Genomic DNA, 15,821 nt, shown 5'->3' with positions numbered 1-15,821 from the left:
TGGACTAGATGACCTTTAAAGGTGCCTTCCAACCCAAACCATTCTATGATTCTATGTTTCTATGAGACCTTGTGCTAGAGGAGAAACACCTCTGGGTCAGATATTTTGGCTGATCATCATGGTTTTGTACAAGACAGAATACCTTCCTTCCATTCAGACAGCTTACTAGAGGATCTCAAACAAAAAAAAAAGGAATTCCTTTCTGACTATGCAGTGTCAGTGGTTAATAAATATAGCAGGGTCATTTAGTTTAAATGGATGTTTTGAAGAAGACCCAAAGGTTGGTCTTACCAACTAAATGTTGGTCCTACCAACTAATTGCTCAAAGCTGACCTTCATGAATCATCACATGTGATTATGTGGGGAAGAGGAGAATGCGTAAATGTATGCCCATATATTGTGCAGTAAGAAGTTTGGCATGAGAAAAGAGGGAAGTTTGGGGGATTTTGCTATCTTCTGGTATAGCTAAGCATAATATATGTTTCAGCTCACCCCAGTCATTGAAGATTTTTTTTTCCTTTTCCTATTCAGCTGAAATCTGTAGAAGACAAAGGCCTAATAGTCTGATGAGCTATCCATAGTTCATTAATAATTTTGATAAAAGTTTCTCATTATTTTTCAGTCCCCATCAACTCACTACTATCAGGGCATGATTTTTTTAATAAATCAAGGAAAACACTAAAAGGACATAAAGATGAATAAAGAAAGTGAAAATGCATATCTACTCTGAATGCCTCTGTCTCCCAGTCAGTCAGGTATCTAGTGAACAATTCTGGGATTACCTCCAATGTAATTTCACTGTGAGTGCACACGAAGATGTTGTCTCCTAAGGATTGCATGTCCCTTAATCTTGTTTTGTTACATTCAGCAGTAATTTTTCTGTTTCAAGAATTTGTATCTGAATTGCATGTAAAATTGTATGAAAACTTGCTTCTTAAATTTGTTATTTTATTGTCACTGTTCAGGATTGATGCTTCTTTTTATCATACATGCCTGTGTATTTTAGTAAGGCAGTCAAGTGTGCTGACACTGATGCATAATTTATGATGTTCAAGGTACCTCTCATGCACATTTCTGAAGCTTCCTTTTTGCATTACTGTACAGCTGTTTCCTCTGTTTCTGTAGTACCTGTTTACTTCATGAAATGCAAAGTGGATAGTAGACGTTTCAGCCCAGTAAGTCTGATTTTTTCCCTTCACTAATAGAATCCCAGGCATTGTGTTCCTGGCAGTGGCAGGGAGGGTCACTCTCGGGGGCCAAGGATGCCTTGGCTGGCTGAAGCCAGTTGGAGCTAATTAGAGCTGGTCAACACTCACCCTGCCACTTCTGTCACCATCCCACTGGAGCTGCCACTGGCCTGGGGAAAACCACGAGCCCACCAAGGGGAAATGAGTTCTTTGGGTCCCACTATGGGACTCCCAGAAGGAGTCAGGGGAGAGTACGGGGGGAAAAATGCCCCCTCAGAGCTCCAGGCAAGGGTCCAGGCTGAGGAACCCACACCTGCCATGGACACCCCTCTCCTCCCGGCAGGTATGACAGGGCTGCCACAACTGCCCTGACCCCTGTGTGTGTAACGCTGCCAAGTGACTGCACAATTATTGCAGATACACAGACTTCATGAACACTTGCTGAAGGGGTTGGCTTTCTTTTATATAAATATAGATGTCTATGTCTACAATAAGAAAACCCCAGACTATTTTAGTAGCAGAAGGGAGATGCAGCTGGCAAGGAAGAGGAATAAAACTTTCCCTTTTAAAAAAATGACTACACTGGGAGAGTAACCATAGATTCAGTGTCCTCAATACTTACAGGGGAAAAAAAAAAAAAAAAAAAAAAAAAAAAAAAAAGGAAAGCCACAAACTTTGTGTTCAGATCCTTGCAAACAAATCCCTGTGAAGCCAGTGAAAACTATGAAAACATGCCTACACAGAGTTTGGGCCCTTGCTGTTTAATGGCACAGTGGTGAAAACTGGGAATTGAATATTTGAGCCATGGAACTTCTATGTAGTTCCCTAGTTGCATCTCACTGATCCTTAAAGGATCCTTTCAGTTGCCAACAAGTAGTCATGCAGCACTATGTGTGATGGCCTACAGCATTCGAGGTATCTACACAGAGCTAGGAAGCATCATATGGGATTTTGAGGGCAATTGTAGCAGAAGGTTTAGTGCATCTCAAAGGGCACTGGGCACCTGTGCAAGAGCAAACAAAGTGCACCTGGAGTGCTTAAGAATTAAGGATGGGTTTCATATTTTCTACTGTAAGGTATCCGAATGTCAGTCTTCTTATCTAAACTAATGAATAGAGATAGATAAGCACCTCGTAGAAACAATCATATTTGTCTTAGACACTTGCTATAGGATAGAAAAGCTTACCTTTTGGAGTTACCTGTCTCATTTCTTTGACTTAGGGGGAACCTAGGTGATGTGTTCGGGATGTTTGTCTCTAAGATGGGTAAAGTCACACAAATCTCATACTCCATGTGTCGCTGACAGGTATATCACAGATGGAGGCATAACATAGGTTGGACATTATCATATAAGGTTGGCATCAAGCTTCTGGCAAAGCACTATGCAAGATGTAGGAGTACAGTAGTCAGGTTTTACATTTCATCTCTGGAGCATTACTATATTTTCTGTTCTCATTCCTCTCCTCAAAACTACCAGTTTTATCTAGACATGCTGTAAACTGATTAAAATTGTGACTCTTGCTTGACAAGTCAGTGCACCGTAATATGGATTTCTGATCTTACCTTCACATTAATATTGACCTCTGAGTTACCTTGGTACAAGCCACATCCCCAGAAAAGGAGCATAAACACACACTATGTCATATGATGAGAGATGAAGGGAATGCAAATCTCCCTAATCCATACAATGGTTGCATGTCCGGTCATACTGTTCAGGAGGGCACTGGGTTCAGAAAAGACACTGACCTTCTCATATGTCTTGTGATGGGATCCTGCTCCGTGCAGAGGCCCATGGGAGACAAGTTTGCTGGAAGGATGCAGCCACAAAATCTTTGCACAAATCTTTCACCAAGTCTCTGAGAGGCTTTGCAATATCTCAAAATTTTCTGAAGAAACAAGTTCACAACCTGAATCACAAAATAATAGAGTGTATGAAAGAGTATTTTGCACTAACATTTTTCTCTTTAAATGCAAAAGAAATAAAATATTTTCCTTCAAAATCTCCAGATTATTTAAAAATTTCCTTAAAGAGAAAGAGGTCATGAATCAAACACAAAAGCACACAGCCAAATAAATAAGCTGATTTATTTTCCCTGTTACAAACTGTGACATTCCACTTGAGTAATGTATTTACATCTTTATGACTTCAAAATAGAATGGTAGTTACAAGTCTACATTTGGCAATAATTTGAGTATAATGGAATTAATAGAATGTAAAGTATAATTAAAAGCACCTTTGTTTACTTAGTTTTACTAGCTTTTTCACTTTTTTCTTTTATCTGTGAAATCATTCAAGCTATTATTTTTTTCTTCATTTGGAACAATTAATTTTAGATGGATTACATTAAAAATATGGAAATTGAACTATTACGCTATATCCAATACGGTTGGTGTGAAAAAAAAAGAGTTAATTTTAAAATCAAGTTTTAAAGCATTCATTCTTGCATAGTTGGGCATCTGACATGCTGTGATCAGTGCTTATCATAGTAATCAATATTGACTTTTTTCTCTGTGCTTCTGCTGTATAATACCCACCTGTTGCCTTTTGTTTTGCACTTAGATTATTAACTTGCATCAGCCAAGACTGTTCACAACAATAATAAATAATAATATCCCATGAAAAATTTGCTCTGTTGGGACTCCAAGGAAATGAAGCTGCTAGGGGTAAAGCCAAAACAAAGTTTGATTATTTGAATAAAATATTCAGGTAGTTTTCTAAGTGTGATAATTATAACTTCAGAGCGTCTTTTATTTTTCTCTTACACTCAAAGTATATGTGTGTATCTACATATGTATAAAAGCTATCATTCACTGTAAAAATGGCATTTTCACATAAAAGTATTGACATGAGGAATGATAATCCGATGAATCATGAACAGCACAACGAAAAATAGAAGGCGAATCAGGATTTATAGCTGGAAAGCTATACAACTTAGGGCATCAATACCTTCAGGTTAAAAACATAAAAGGAAAATAGTATATAAGTCACCAAAATAATAGTAAATTAACATTAACATCACAGTACTCACAAACAAAATTAGATTTGAATACACACATTCCTAAGTTAGATATAAAGGTGATGTAGTCAGCAGTAGTAAGTCAAATCCTATGCTTTCTTGTGAAAAAGGCCTGATCCTGCTTTTTTAACTGCAAAAATTCCGTTTACCAAAGAACAATTGGCTGTAGATCTGTCAGGTTTTGTGTTTGTATTACAGTAAAAAGTACTCCTTTCGCTTTGATCCATTTTTCTTTGAAAATTCACCTGTCTTAACAGCTTCCTGGATGCTTCTCCAAGAGTATTCTATCCCTCAATTAAAATGTTAAAGTTCACCTAACCACAGATCAACCATACATGTGGTATCACCTTTTACCTGTGAGGATGCCTACAAAAGCATGGCAGTGGTGCAGCGTCACCTGCTTTTTTTTCTTTATAATAAATGGGTACCCAAAGATCTTTCAAGCATTTTTTACAAAATGTGACAGTGATTATGACACATTATATTCACTACCTGTCTTATTATGATTTGGCTGAAAGGAGATTTAGTATTTTGCAATTATTTCATTTAGTGTAAATAATAGAGATTTTGTATCAGGTTCACTGTACATTCAAAATACGTGCACCCAATGTCATTGGCATTCTATTGAAAATATTGTAGTTAAATGAAGATAATAAGGATGTCAGGTCTACATTGATTAAACATGGGATGTGAATCTTCAAGAGTCTTACTCTGTAGATAAATGGGGAAGTCACTATTCTAAAGTACCAGTCATTGTTTCAATTTCTTTTCTGTTGGAAATATTGCATGTTATCTGAATAGATATTAATTGAGACCAAAAAAACCCCCAGCCTATATTTACACAAAGGTTAATTTAGAGAAGTTCTGAGATGTGTTAGACCACCACCTAGCGTTCTTTTCTAAACCTTGAAATGGATGAACAGTTATTTTGTAGCATGAGCCTGCCATTGGGCACCAAACAGTTGATCTGCTAGCTTTGCAAAGCTATTTGTAAACCAAGGACAAAAGCCTAAGCCTTCTTAAAACAAATTCTGCCTGTCCAGAAAAGCCTTTTTCCTCCATTATGATCTTATTCTACAAGAAAATGCAGTATATACTTGAATTTATTTACACAAATAGTACCACTAAAATTTGAACAAGTACCTGGATAGCAATGCTACGCATGTGAGAATCAGTGACACACTAGCAGTGCTAATGGAGCAACTTTATTACCAAGCCGCAGTTAGCTTTCCTGAAAAGGCAACTTCTTTGTTTCAGTAATTTGTAAAAACCAAAAAGATAGGTGACATTGAAACCAATGACTAAGTATACAGAGGGAAGGATATAACTACCCGGACATGTCATGCATGCAGAAAACCTACTAATACAAATCATTCATTACTATCAACGCCAGCAAAAGGTAAAACTGTAATAACAAGAATTAGATCCGAGAGATTAAATAAAAATGTCAAAATTAGTAGCAAATCTCATTACCAAGGCATTGAAAAGAAAAAGAAAAAAAAAACAAAAAAACCCAACAACTTTTCTCATAAACTCCTTGTCTACTACCTCGAAATATGAAGAAAAGACAATATAAGATGCATGTATGTGTATCTGTAAACAGATTAAGATTTTCAGTTCTCTTTCATAATTTTCTGTATATTGATTGCCATACAAATTAGACACAATTACAGTCTCGTGCCACTTTCCAAACCAGTGAGCACTGAGCATCTTAAGTGGAATTTTGTCTGGTTAACACTGATAAAAGATTTATCAGAATCAGTGACAAGGGTGCGTTTTCCTATGTGTGGCATCACTTCAGCAGATTGTATTTCCTATGTATAAAATAGATTATCAATTCATCATTATATTTTATGTACACCACGGGATCCTCAAACTAATACTTTCATACAAATCAGTCAGTTCATACTTCAGGGTGGTAGAGAAAAAGAGGTCACCTACACTTACAGAGTTCATAAACTCTGTCTTCATGCAGGATTGCATAAGAGCAGAGCTTTAAATTGCTGCTGAATGCAAGATGAAGCCTTGGTTCAGAAAAGATTGAGAAACAGTCTTCAGATAACATTTTGGTCCATGAGTTATCTTGGTTTTAATACTCTTTTTAATACTGAGTGTTGTATTCAACACCTGTAAGGTCTTCTCTAAATGAGTCATCTGAACTTTATTCTCCCTGATGAAGGCCACTATTCTTTAATAATAATATGGAACGAGGTCATTAGTCCAATCTGATATTTTGCTAAGCATTTGGACTCTATTGAATTATACTACATTGAAATGAAAAATGAAAATGTCATATTTTTCAAGGACCAAGAGAGATAATGTATTGCTGCCAAAGCATTCTCCTGGCCTCAGCCAAAGTTTTCTTTTTCATTACGCACCTGACCAGAACAGTTTCTATGTACTTGTGACACGTTTTGGCCCATAGCAGTTGGACAAAACTTTGTTTGGGAACTAGCCAATAATCAGGCATTTATATAAAAAAGATGTGGAAAAAACAAGAAAAAAAATCTCCTACCAGATGTCTGGCTCATGATGTTTTTTCTCTGTTCCATCTTTGAGTCTATGATCATTTTTCCAAAATAAATACAAACTTTTTGTTTGTTTGTTTGTTTGTTTGTTTTGTTTTGTTTGGGTTTTGGCTTTCTATTAATGCTGTCTAGATCACTGAGCAGGAAAAAAAAAAAGTTGCTCAATAAAAGCATGAATACAAAGAATAATAGGGAGAGGAGGGTCAATTTGTACCCACACGAAGAACAAACTCAATATGTTTTCTTTCTTCTGTTAACGATATGGATTGGTATCATTAAAATATTATATAGAGTAAAGGACCTTTGATTTGCAATAGAGATTTCAATGTGACTTCAATTAAAACAGGAGACAATTAAAACAGGAGATTAAAAGTAGTATGTACCTTTTCCTGTTGAATAAGCAATGTGATGACAGACAGCGTATCCGGTACATGGACAGCAAAATTTTCACAGTGATAAGCTTATTTTTCCAACCCTTGGAACACAGTACATGGAGTAGAATACTCCTAGTAGCAACATCCACATCTCTTAGTATTTTAATGAAAAATTAATGCAAGTAAAACTGATGACTTCAGAGGCCATATTATGTAAAATACTCATGGGCATCTGCAAGACAACTAAGTCATAATTATTTTTTTTTTAAATTATTTGTTCTCCATAAAACAATGGAGAGTTTACAAAATTTACAGAAAGATAACTGACTACCATGAACATGTGTGAGGTCACTGTAGACTGCAAGAACTGTTTACTCAGGAAGATAAATGTTGTATGAATTCCTTTGAATGTAAACCCTGAAGTTCAGAAATAAATACTGTTGATATAATTTACATTAAGATGCAGAGTAAGGCCAAACTCAAAGGTTTTTTTTCTCATGTTCAGGGAAGATTTCTAGGTAGGCTAAACAAAAGTTTAGCGTGTCATTATGCTGTTAAAATATCTCCAGCTTCTCAGTTCCTTGTACAGGAAATAGACTTTATGTAAAATGTTTGTTTTCTTTTGCACTTTAGTCATCCAGTTTCCATTTTATTAAAGGTACCTTTTCTGTTTGAAGACCTATATATCAGTACTTGACATATATTTCTGATTCAAGGAAAACAAGATCATTCAGAATGATAGAGTTCCATATAAAGAGCACAAAAACCACCAACAACCACCTCTATAGTAATATGAAAAATCTGTAAAATTATAAGTCAGAAGTAAAAGCGATGACCCAATGAGACATAACTGATCTCTCCAGTAAATTTCATAAACCTGAAGCTTAGTTCTGAGTCTGAATAGTTTTATTGATAGACACTTTCCCGCACAACTGTTTTTGTTGGTTTGGTTGTTTTTAATAATTATAAACATATATTGTATTTTTTTCCTGTACAGCTTTATTTACAAAAAATATTTAGTGAAAATATTATGCAGCATATCAACATTGTGATAGTTTTCTGTGCATGCGCAGGTCTCGGTAGACAGCAAGCTGAACATGAATCGGCACTGTACCAGTGCAGGAAACAAAGCCAACAGTATCCTGGGGTGTTTTACAAGCAGCACAGCCAGTAGAGCAAGGGAGGTGACTATCCCTTCTGCTCAGCACTTATTAGACCACATGTGGAATACTGCATCCATTTTGCTGCTTGCTATCCCTTGCCAACCCCTCCTACTACCAAACAAGAAAGGCATTGATCCGCTGGAGTGCAGGTCCAGGGAAGAGTCACCAGGATGAACAGGGCTAGCACACTTGCCATGTGAGTAGAGGTTGAGAAACCAAGACATGGTCAGCCTGGAGGCTGCAGGGGCAGCAGCTCCCAGTGCCTGTGGGAAGGTCATCAAGGAGACACAGTCAGGTTCTTCATAATGGTGCATGGTGGAAGGACAAGAGACAACAGAAACAAAAATATTTCAGACTGGATATGACAAAAAATCTTTACCCCCGTGAAGATAGTAGAGCATGTTTTCCCCAGGAGTTGTGCAGTCTCCAACCCTGGAAGGGGAAGAGGTTTTCAAGACCTAACTAGATACAGCCCTGGGCATCTTCCTTTGACTTCACAGCTGATCCTGCTTGCAGCGGGAAATTGGCCTAAAGACCTCCTGAAGTCCTTTGAACTTAAATTATCCTATGATCTTATGATATTTTTGGTGGAAATCAAAAGATTTTGAAGTGCCTAAAGTAACACTTAAATTGCTGGGAATATCTATGTTCCTCTGAAATATGCAAAGTTAAGAGGCATAGAAGAACCTGGTTCTTATGGGTAACTTCAACTACACAGACATCTGTTGGAAGAACAGTACAGCAGCTCACATGTCATCCATCAAGTTCCTGGAATGTGTAAAGGACTGCTTCCTCATACAAATGTTAGATGTGCCAAAGGAATGAGGCACTGCTGGACTTGCTACTCACAAACTAAGAAAACCTGCTTTGTAATATCTTGGTTAGTCACAGCCTTGGCTGCAGTGATCACAGTATTGTGGAGTTTGGGGTCTTCCTGAGCACACATAAAGTTAGTACTGAGACAAAGAGTTTAGATATTAGATATTAGAACGGCAAACTTCAGCTTTCTTAGAGCTCAGCTGGGAGGGATTCCATGAGAAGCTTCCATGGGGAATAAAGGAGCTAGCAAGTGCTGGGAGTTTTTCAAGAATGCTTTCCTGGAAGAACAAAACCAGCCCATACCTTTTAAAGGTAAGGGAAGTAGGCAGAGCAAGAGACCCCCTTGGCTTAACTATGAGCCTCTGAGTCTGCTCAAATCTAAAAGCGAAGCATTTAGAAGGGAAAAGCAGATGTAGGCCCATTGAGAACTACAAGGGCATTGACAAAGCATGCAGAGATCAAGTTAGAAAAGCAAAAGCTCAGGTCAAATTGAAACTGGTCAGAGATGTCAAAAACTACAAGAAAGGGTTCTTCGGGCACATAAACAACAAGCAGAAACAGAAGGAAAATATTGGCCCACTGTTATTAAGGCAAGGTGAATTCGTCACCAACAATGGAGAAAAGGCAGAGGTTCTCAACACTTCCTTCACCCCTGTCATTATCAGCACTGTTGGGTCCCAGGCCTTGGGAACAGCAAGCCAGGATGATGCAAACACAGAACCACCATTAGTGAAGAAAGAGTTGGTATGTAAACTATTACAGGAGCTTGACACTTACAAAATGATGGACCCTGACAATATCCACCTGAGGGTGTTAAGACGGCTGGCTGACATTGAGAGGCCACCCTCCATAACCTGTGAGAAGTTGTGGAGACCAGGGGACATCCCAGAAGACTGGAAGAAATCTATTGTCACCCTCATCTACAAGAAGGGCTTCAAGGAGGATCCAGGAAATTATAGGCCCATCAGTCTAACTTCAGTTCCTGGCAAAGTTAAGAAATGAATCCTCCTGGGGGCTATTGCAAGTCAAATGAACCGCGGTGTTGGGAGAAGCCAGCCTGGAGTCACCAAGGGCAAATCATGCTTGATAAACCTGATTACCTTCTACGACAATGTAACCTGCTCAGTTGATGTGGGGTAAGTGGTAGATGTTTTCTACCTGGATTTTTCCAAGACTTTCAGTATGGTTTCCTACAGCCTCCTCCTAGAGAAATTGATGGATTATGATCTAGACAAGTGGCCTGTGAGGTGGGTGGGGATCTGGCAGACAGGTCACACCCAGAGGGTGGTAGTAAATAGCTCCTTTTCAAACTGCCATCCTGTCACAAGTGGGGTCCCCCAGGGACCAATACTGGTCCAAACGCTGTTTAACATCTTCATAAGCGATCTGAATGACGGGATCAAGTTTACCCTGACAAAGTTTGCTGATGACACCAAACTGAGTGGGGAATTGGACACTTTGGAAGGGAGAGCCAACCTGCAGTAAGTCCTGGATAGGCTGGAAGAGGGGGCTAACAAGAACCTTATGAAGTTCGACAAGGACAAGTGTAAGGCCTTGCACTGAGGAAAACATAATTCAGGAGTGCAGCACAGGCTGGGATCTACCTGGCTGGGGAGCAGCTTTGTGGAAAGGGACCTGGAGGTCCTGGTGGACAACAAGCTCAATGAGTGAACAGTGTGCTGCTGCACCAAAGAAAGCCAACAGGATGCTGGGTTGCACCAGCAAGGGCATCACCAACAGAGCCAAAGAAGTCATTATCCCACTCTGCTCAGCACTTGTCAGGCCACACCTGGAATACTGTGTTCAGGTTTGGTCCCCCCTATGCAAAAAAGATATAGACAGGCTGGAGAGGGTCCAGAGAAGGGCCACAAAGATGATTAAATGACTGGGAAGCCTGCCGTATGAGGAAAGGCTGAGAGAACAAGGCTTGAGAAAAGAATACTTAGGGGAGACCTTATCACCTCGTTCCAGTATTTAAAAGGATTGCTAAAAAGAAGATGGAGACTCCCTTTTTACAAGGTGTCACACAGAAAAGAGGAGGGATAATGGGTACAAGTTACCCCTGGGGACATTCCAATCAGACATAAGAGAAAAAATTTTCACGATGAGAACAATCAGCCACTGGAATAATCTCCCCAGGGAAGTGGTGGATTCCTCATCATTGTACACTTTTAAGATTCAGACGGACAGGGTGCTGGGCCATCTCCATCTTGCCTAGACTGTGCTTTTGCCAAGAAAAGTTGGACCAGATGATCCTTGACATACCTTCCAATCTGGGATTCTATGGTTCTATGATTATACCAGTAGAAGATTCATTATTTTTTGATTGGGGAGAATGGTAACAGAAATATGGTCAAAACCAATTTTCAAACAGCCACTTCAGTGTTCTCAGGCATATTAAAGTCTATTATTCTCCATAAATTATTTGAGATTTATTTTGGAGTCATGTTTTTTTTTTTCTAATTATATTTCCATTTAGAGACATTTCACTGTATGCTGTATAATAAAAAATAAAATATAGGGAAAAAATGTGGAGGTTTATTTCATCTTTGATTTTTCTATTAAAAAAAAATATCCGGCATTTAAAATCTTAAAATGGTTACAAAATTCCCACCCAGCCTACGGTTTGCACCTAAACATGTATGGAGCATCATTGAGAGTGCACTTGAAATGATCAGTGTTAAAGTTAAATGCAGTTGAATGTCAGCATTATTCCATCTCCTGTACAAAAAGATGCCCAATCTCCTCCTTCCTATTCATGTTCTTTTTTAACAAATGTCTATGATTTTAAGTAGTATGCCTACATCTGAACAGAGAGTAAGTGACTTCCACCTTTTTGAGAATCACACTGTTGTAATAGTAGGTCATTAAAATCAGCATTATTGTTACATTTAAAAAATGAGCTGCTAGAACTGCACATTCACAGCTTCCAGAGGCTCCATCTGGAACCGAGGCTGCCGACTCTGAAAAGTCAAGTTTGGACTTCTGCAAGAAAGTGCAAGGATTTGACTTTCACATCATGAACAATGTCTTTTAGAAACTCACCATTCTTAGAAAGCAAGCAAGCAAAAGTACACATACATTTCTCCTTCCAGATAACTATAAATTATTAGAAACTCATAAACACTAAGTTCATACCTCTAGTCTTTCTCCTGTCTTATATATTAGACAGCAATGACATAAAGGGGCTGTGAGTTTTAAGTGAGCTTTAGATTACCGGTGCACTTCTCTAACTCTGAACTTGGTATACACTGTGAAAAACAGCATCCAGGGTATTCTTTCACTGCAGGAGCAGAAAGATGATATAAAAATTAGACACTATGATAACTCTGTACCATATGGGATATCTTTAGGGCTAACTGTGATCTTTGAGGTAGGTATGAGAAAGAATAAGGGGAGAGAGGTAAGATGAGGTAGATACGTATATCTATCATTTCTAAAATGGAATCACAGATTCACAGAATGATCAGGGTTGGGAGGGACCTTCGGAGATCTAGTCCAACGCCCCTATCAGAGCAGGTTCACCTACAGCATCTTGCACAGGAATACATCCAAGCGGGTTTTGAATATCTCCAGAGAAGGAGACTCCACAACCTCTCTGGGCAGCCTGTTCCAGTGCTCTGTCACCCTGAAAGTAAACCATTAAACCATTTAAAGTTGCACAGTCATAAAAAGACACTGAATTCTTCATTCTTCAAGGAGAAGAAAAAAAGTGAATCCAACTGCTTTTAAATTAGTAGTCACTTAATAGAAGATCCAGATATCTTTAACCTAAAGATATGTTTTAACAGGAGAGGAGATTCTATTAGGAATCATATAGTTTATTAAGCTGAACTTCTACTAAAAATATAAATATCAGAGTTTGTGTTTGCCAGAGTACAAAGGAGCCAAAAGCTTGGAAGAATGTTTTAAAACTTTTACTTCTACTTTTATTCCTGAAATATTTAATTTTGCTTTACAGACTCTAGAGTACATGTTGTTTATCAGTACATTAAATAAAAAATGGCTACTTTGGTACATTGGCCTTATTCAGCTACAAGGCTTTCTTAGTATTACACATTCACTGACAGTCCTACAAAATGTTGCTATTTGTAGTCCATAAATACAAGACAATAATAATAGGGGTAAATCGGACTTTATGAATAAGGAATTAGAGACCTTTATTACTTCATCAGATACATACAATACAGATCAGCAGAATTTCAGCAAACACCATGAGGTGTTCCTTCTGCTCTATCGGTTATCAGTAGAAAGTGTCAATACTTACTTTTTCTGCATGAGGGCCTTTCAAGGCGATATGCAAAAAACTCAGAAGTCTGTGACTACAAATCATGGTTTATTGATTGCAGAGAACAGTCAATGCCTCTGTGTTTTTCAAACATTTTTTTTTTTTAATTACTTTATCTGCCTGAGAATGAAGAAGCTGATCTTTGGGTCTAAAAACATCTGTTAATCAAGAAATTTAGTAAATGCCAACAGAACTGTGACTTAATCACCATGCATGTGTTAACATTCATCAAAAAGCTGAAAATTTACCTAAGAGTTAGATCTCTGAAGTATTTTTTTCCTGAGCTGTACAGTGGAGAAAGGCTAAAAATTATGTATATGGACTATCATGCAATAGGTAATTTGTATTGTTAAAAACATTATTTTCTGAAGTAACTTCTGGTTGTGAATTTTCCCATGACAGCATATGGCAGAGGAATTGGGTAAAATGATATGCAGGTCCAGTGCTGCTTTCAATGATGATGCATATGGGTCAATATTAAAAATTATTAAGTATTATCAGAAAAGTAGGGATGGCTCTGTGGCTGGGTTACAGTTCAAGAGATAAAATCTTTCTTTGTCTTTTTTTTTTTTTTAATTATCATTCAATTCCAGGTAAGATGAAGAAATTGACTTAAACCAGATCTTTGAAGATACATGGATCACCACTTTTATTAATATTGCTTTCAGAGAGCCGAAGTCACTTTTACTTCTTAGAATGGGATCCATTGACATCAAACTATAAATGTGAATAGATTATAGAAAAGATATGCATAAATATGTATCTTACATGTGCATATGTAGTGCAGGAAATCTGGGGAGCAACTGTCATACTTCAGCTGGGAACCAAGGTGGAGAGAGCAGACAGGAATATGAAAACACACTAAAATAGTCCTAGGATGACCCAAGAATGAGCAAGAAGGTGGCACCACCATGAACATTCCACTCCTCCTCATGAGTCTGGGACCCCAACAACTCACTGTTACACCCTGCCATGTCTCTGTTTGAAGAAGACAAGCACCATCAGCATTAGACCAAAAGGCGTGCACATAGAACAGAAACAGATAGTAGAACCTTTATGTAAAACATTTTAAACTGCCTTATTAATGAGGCTTTTCTCTATGCATTAGGTGATTTGAACTATTAGGCTGCTAAAAGTGAATTGAAATAACAATGGCTCCATATAGATGTGTTCCTTTTTTACCCATTACAAGATTTTGAGTGCAACATAGCCAAGCATGGTATTTTGTTAAAATGCATGCCACATCATAACATAAATATCTGTCAAACAATCAACAATAAAGTATTAATCAGAACAACTGAAAAATATTATAGATAAGTTTAACATTGTCAGCCTATATCTCTTCCTTCCTTTATATAAGCTTCTGTCCTTGTTTTAATCTTCCATAGAAAATGCAGCACAGAATCTTTTATTTTATATGTAGATTCTGCAGTCCTCACTATGATACCTAAATATTAAAACATTCTACTAAGAAATGTGTTTGACGACTGTCATGGTTTGTGGGTTGTTTTGGTTTTGGTTTTGTTTTTTCTATAGTATCCTCAGAAAAATAAATAAATCTGGAACACTTTTGGGTTTAGATTTTGAATTTTGTGGGTTTATTTTCATAAGAAGCAAATGTTACTGTATATTGTGATGTTACTCAGTGCTGGTGAGGCCACACCTCGAGTACTGTCTCCTGTTCTGGGCTCCCCACTACATGGACGTACTGGAGAGAGGCCAGCAAAGGACATTAAGATGATGAGGGCACTGGAGCGTCTCTTCTATGAGAAAAGACTGAGACCTGGAACTGTTTAGCCTGAAGAAGAGAAGTCTCAGGGGGATCTCACTGATGTCCTGTAAACACCTGAAGGGAGGGTTCAAGGAAGAAGGAACCAGTCTCTTTTCAGTGGTACCCAGTGACAGGACCAGAGAAAATGGGCACAAACTGAAGCACTGTAGAGTGTCTCTGAATATCAGGGAAGAGTTTTTAACTGGGAGGGTAAGCGAGCACTGGCACAGATTGCCAAGGGAAGTTTTGGAGTCTCCCTCCTTAGATATATCAAAAAACTGTTCTAGACACAATCCTGGGCAGCTTTCTGTAAGTGGCTTTGCTCAGGCAGGGAGGTTGGACACAATGACCTCCAGAGGTTCCTTCCAATCTCAACTATACCACAGTTCTGTGATCTCTAGCAGTGCCAAACTTTAAGCAAAGACTAATACACAAAGACTATCACTCCTCTTTTACCTCTCAGGGGCTCTTTCCGTCCTGCTTCTATGTGGGATATTCACACGAAACCTTGCCTTTACTCAGGACTGTGATTCCACACGTAATGATACCGGAGTTAAGTTCATGAATGGACACACAATCCTTTTTTTAAGATGAGAGTGCTATGGCATCCTGTAGACTTGTTATCTAATATCTGACAATTGTGCATTGTCCAGCATAGCCCCTTTTGCATCGTG

At 38.2% G+C, this 15,821-nt stretch overlaps 1 pseudogene; it reads left to right on the top strand.

Annotated features, from left to right (window-relative positions):
• The first annotated feature begins 9,315 nt into the window (after positions 1-9,315).
• LOC104289909 lies at positions 9,316-12,125 on the top strand (annotated as a pseudogene).
• Positions 12,126-15,821: the final 3,696 nt, after the last annotated feature.

Source organism: Charadrius vociferus, unplaced genomic scaffold (assembly GCF_000708025.1).
Source record: "Charadrius vociferus isolate BGI_N301 unplaced genomic scaffold, ASM70802v2 scaffold30, whole genome shotgun sequence".
NCBI lineage: Eukaryota > Metazoa > Chordata > Aves > Charadriiformes > Charadriidae > Charadrius > Charadrius vociferus.
The sequence above is the reverse complement of the archived record's forward strand: the minus strand, read 5'-3'. Positions and strand labels throughout refer to the sequence as shown.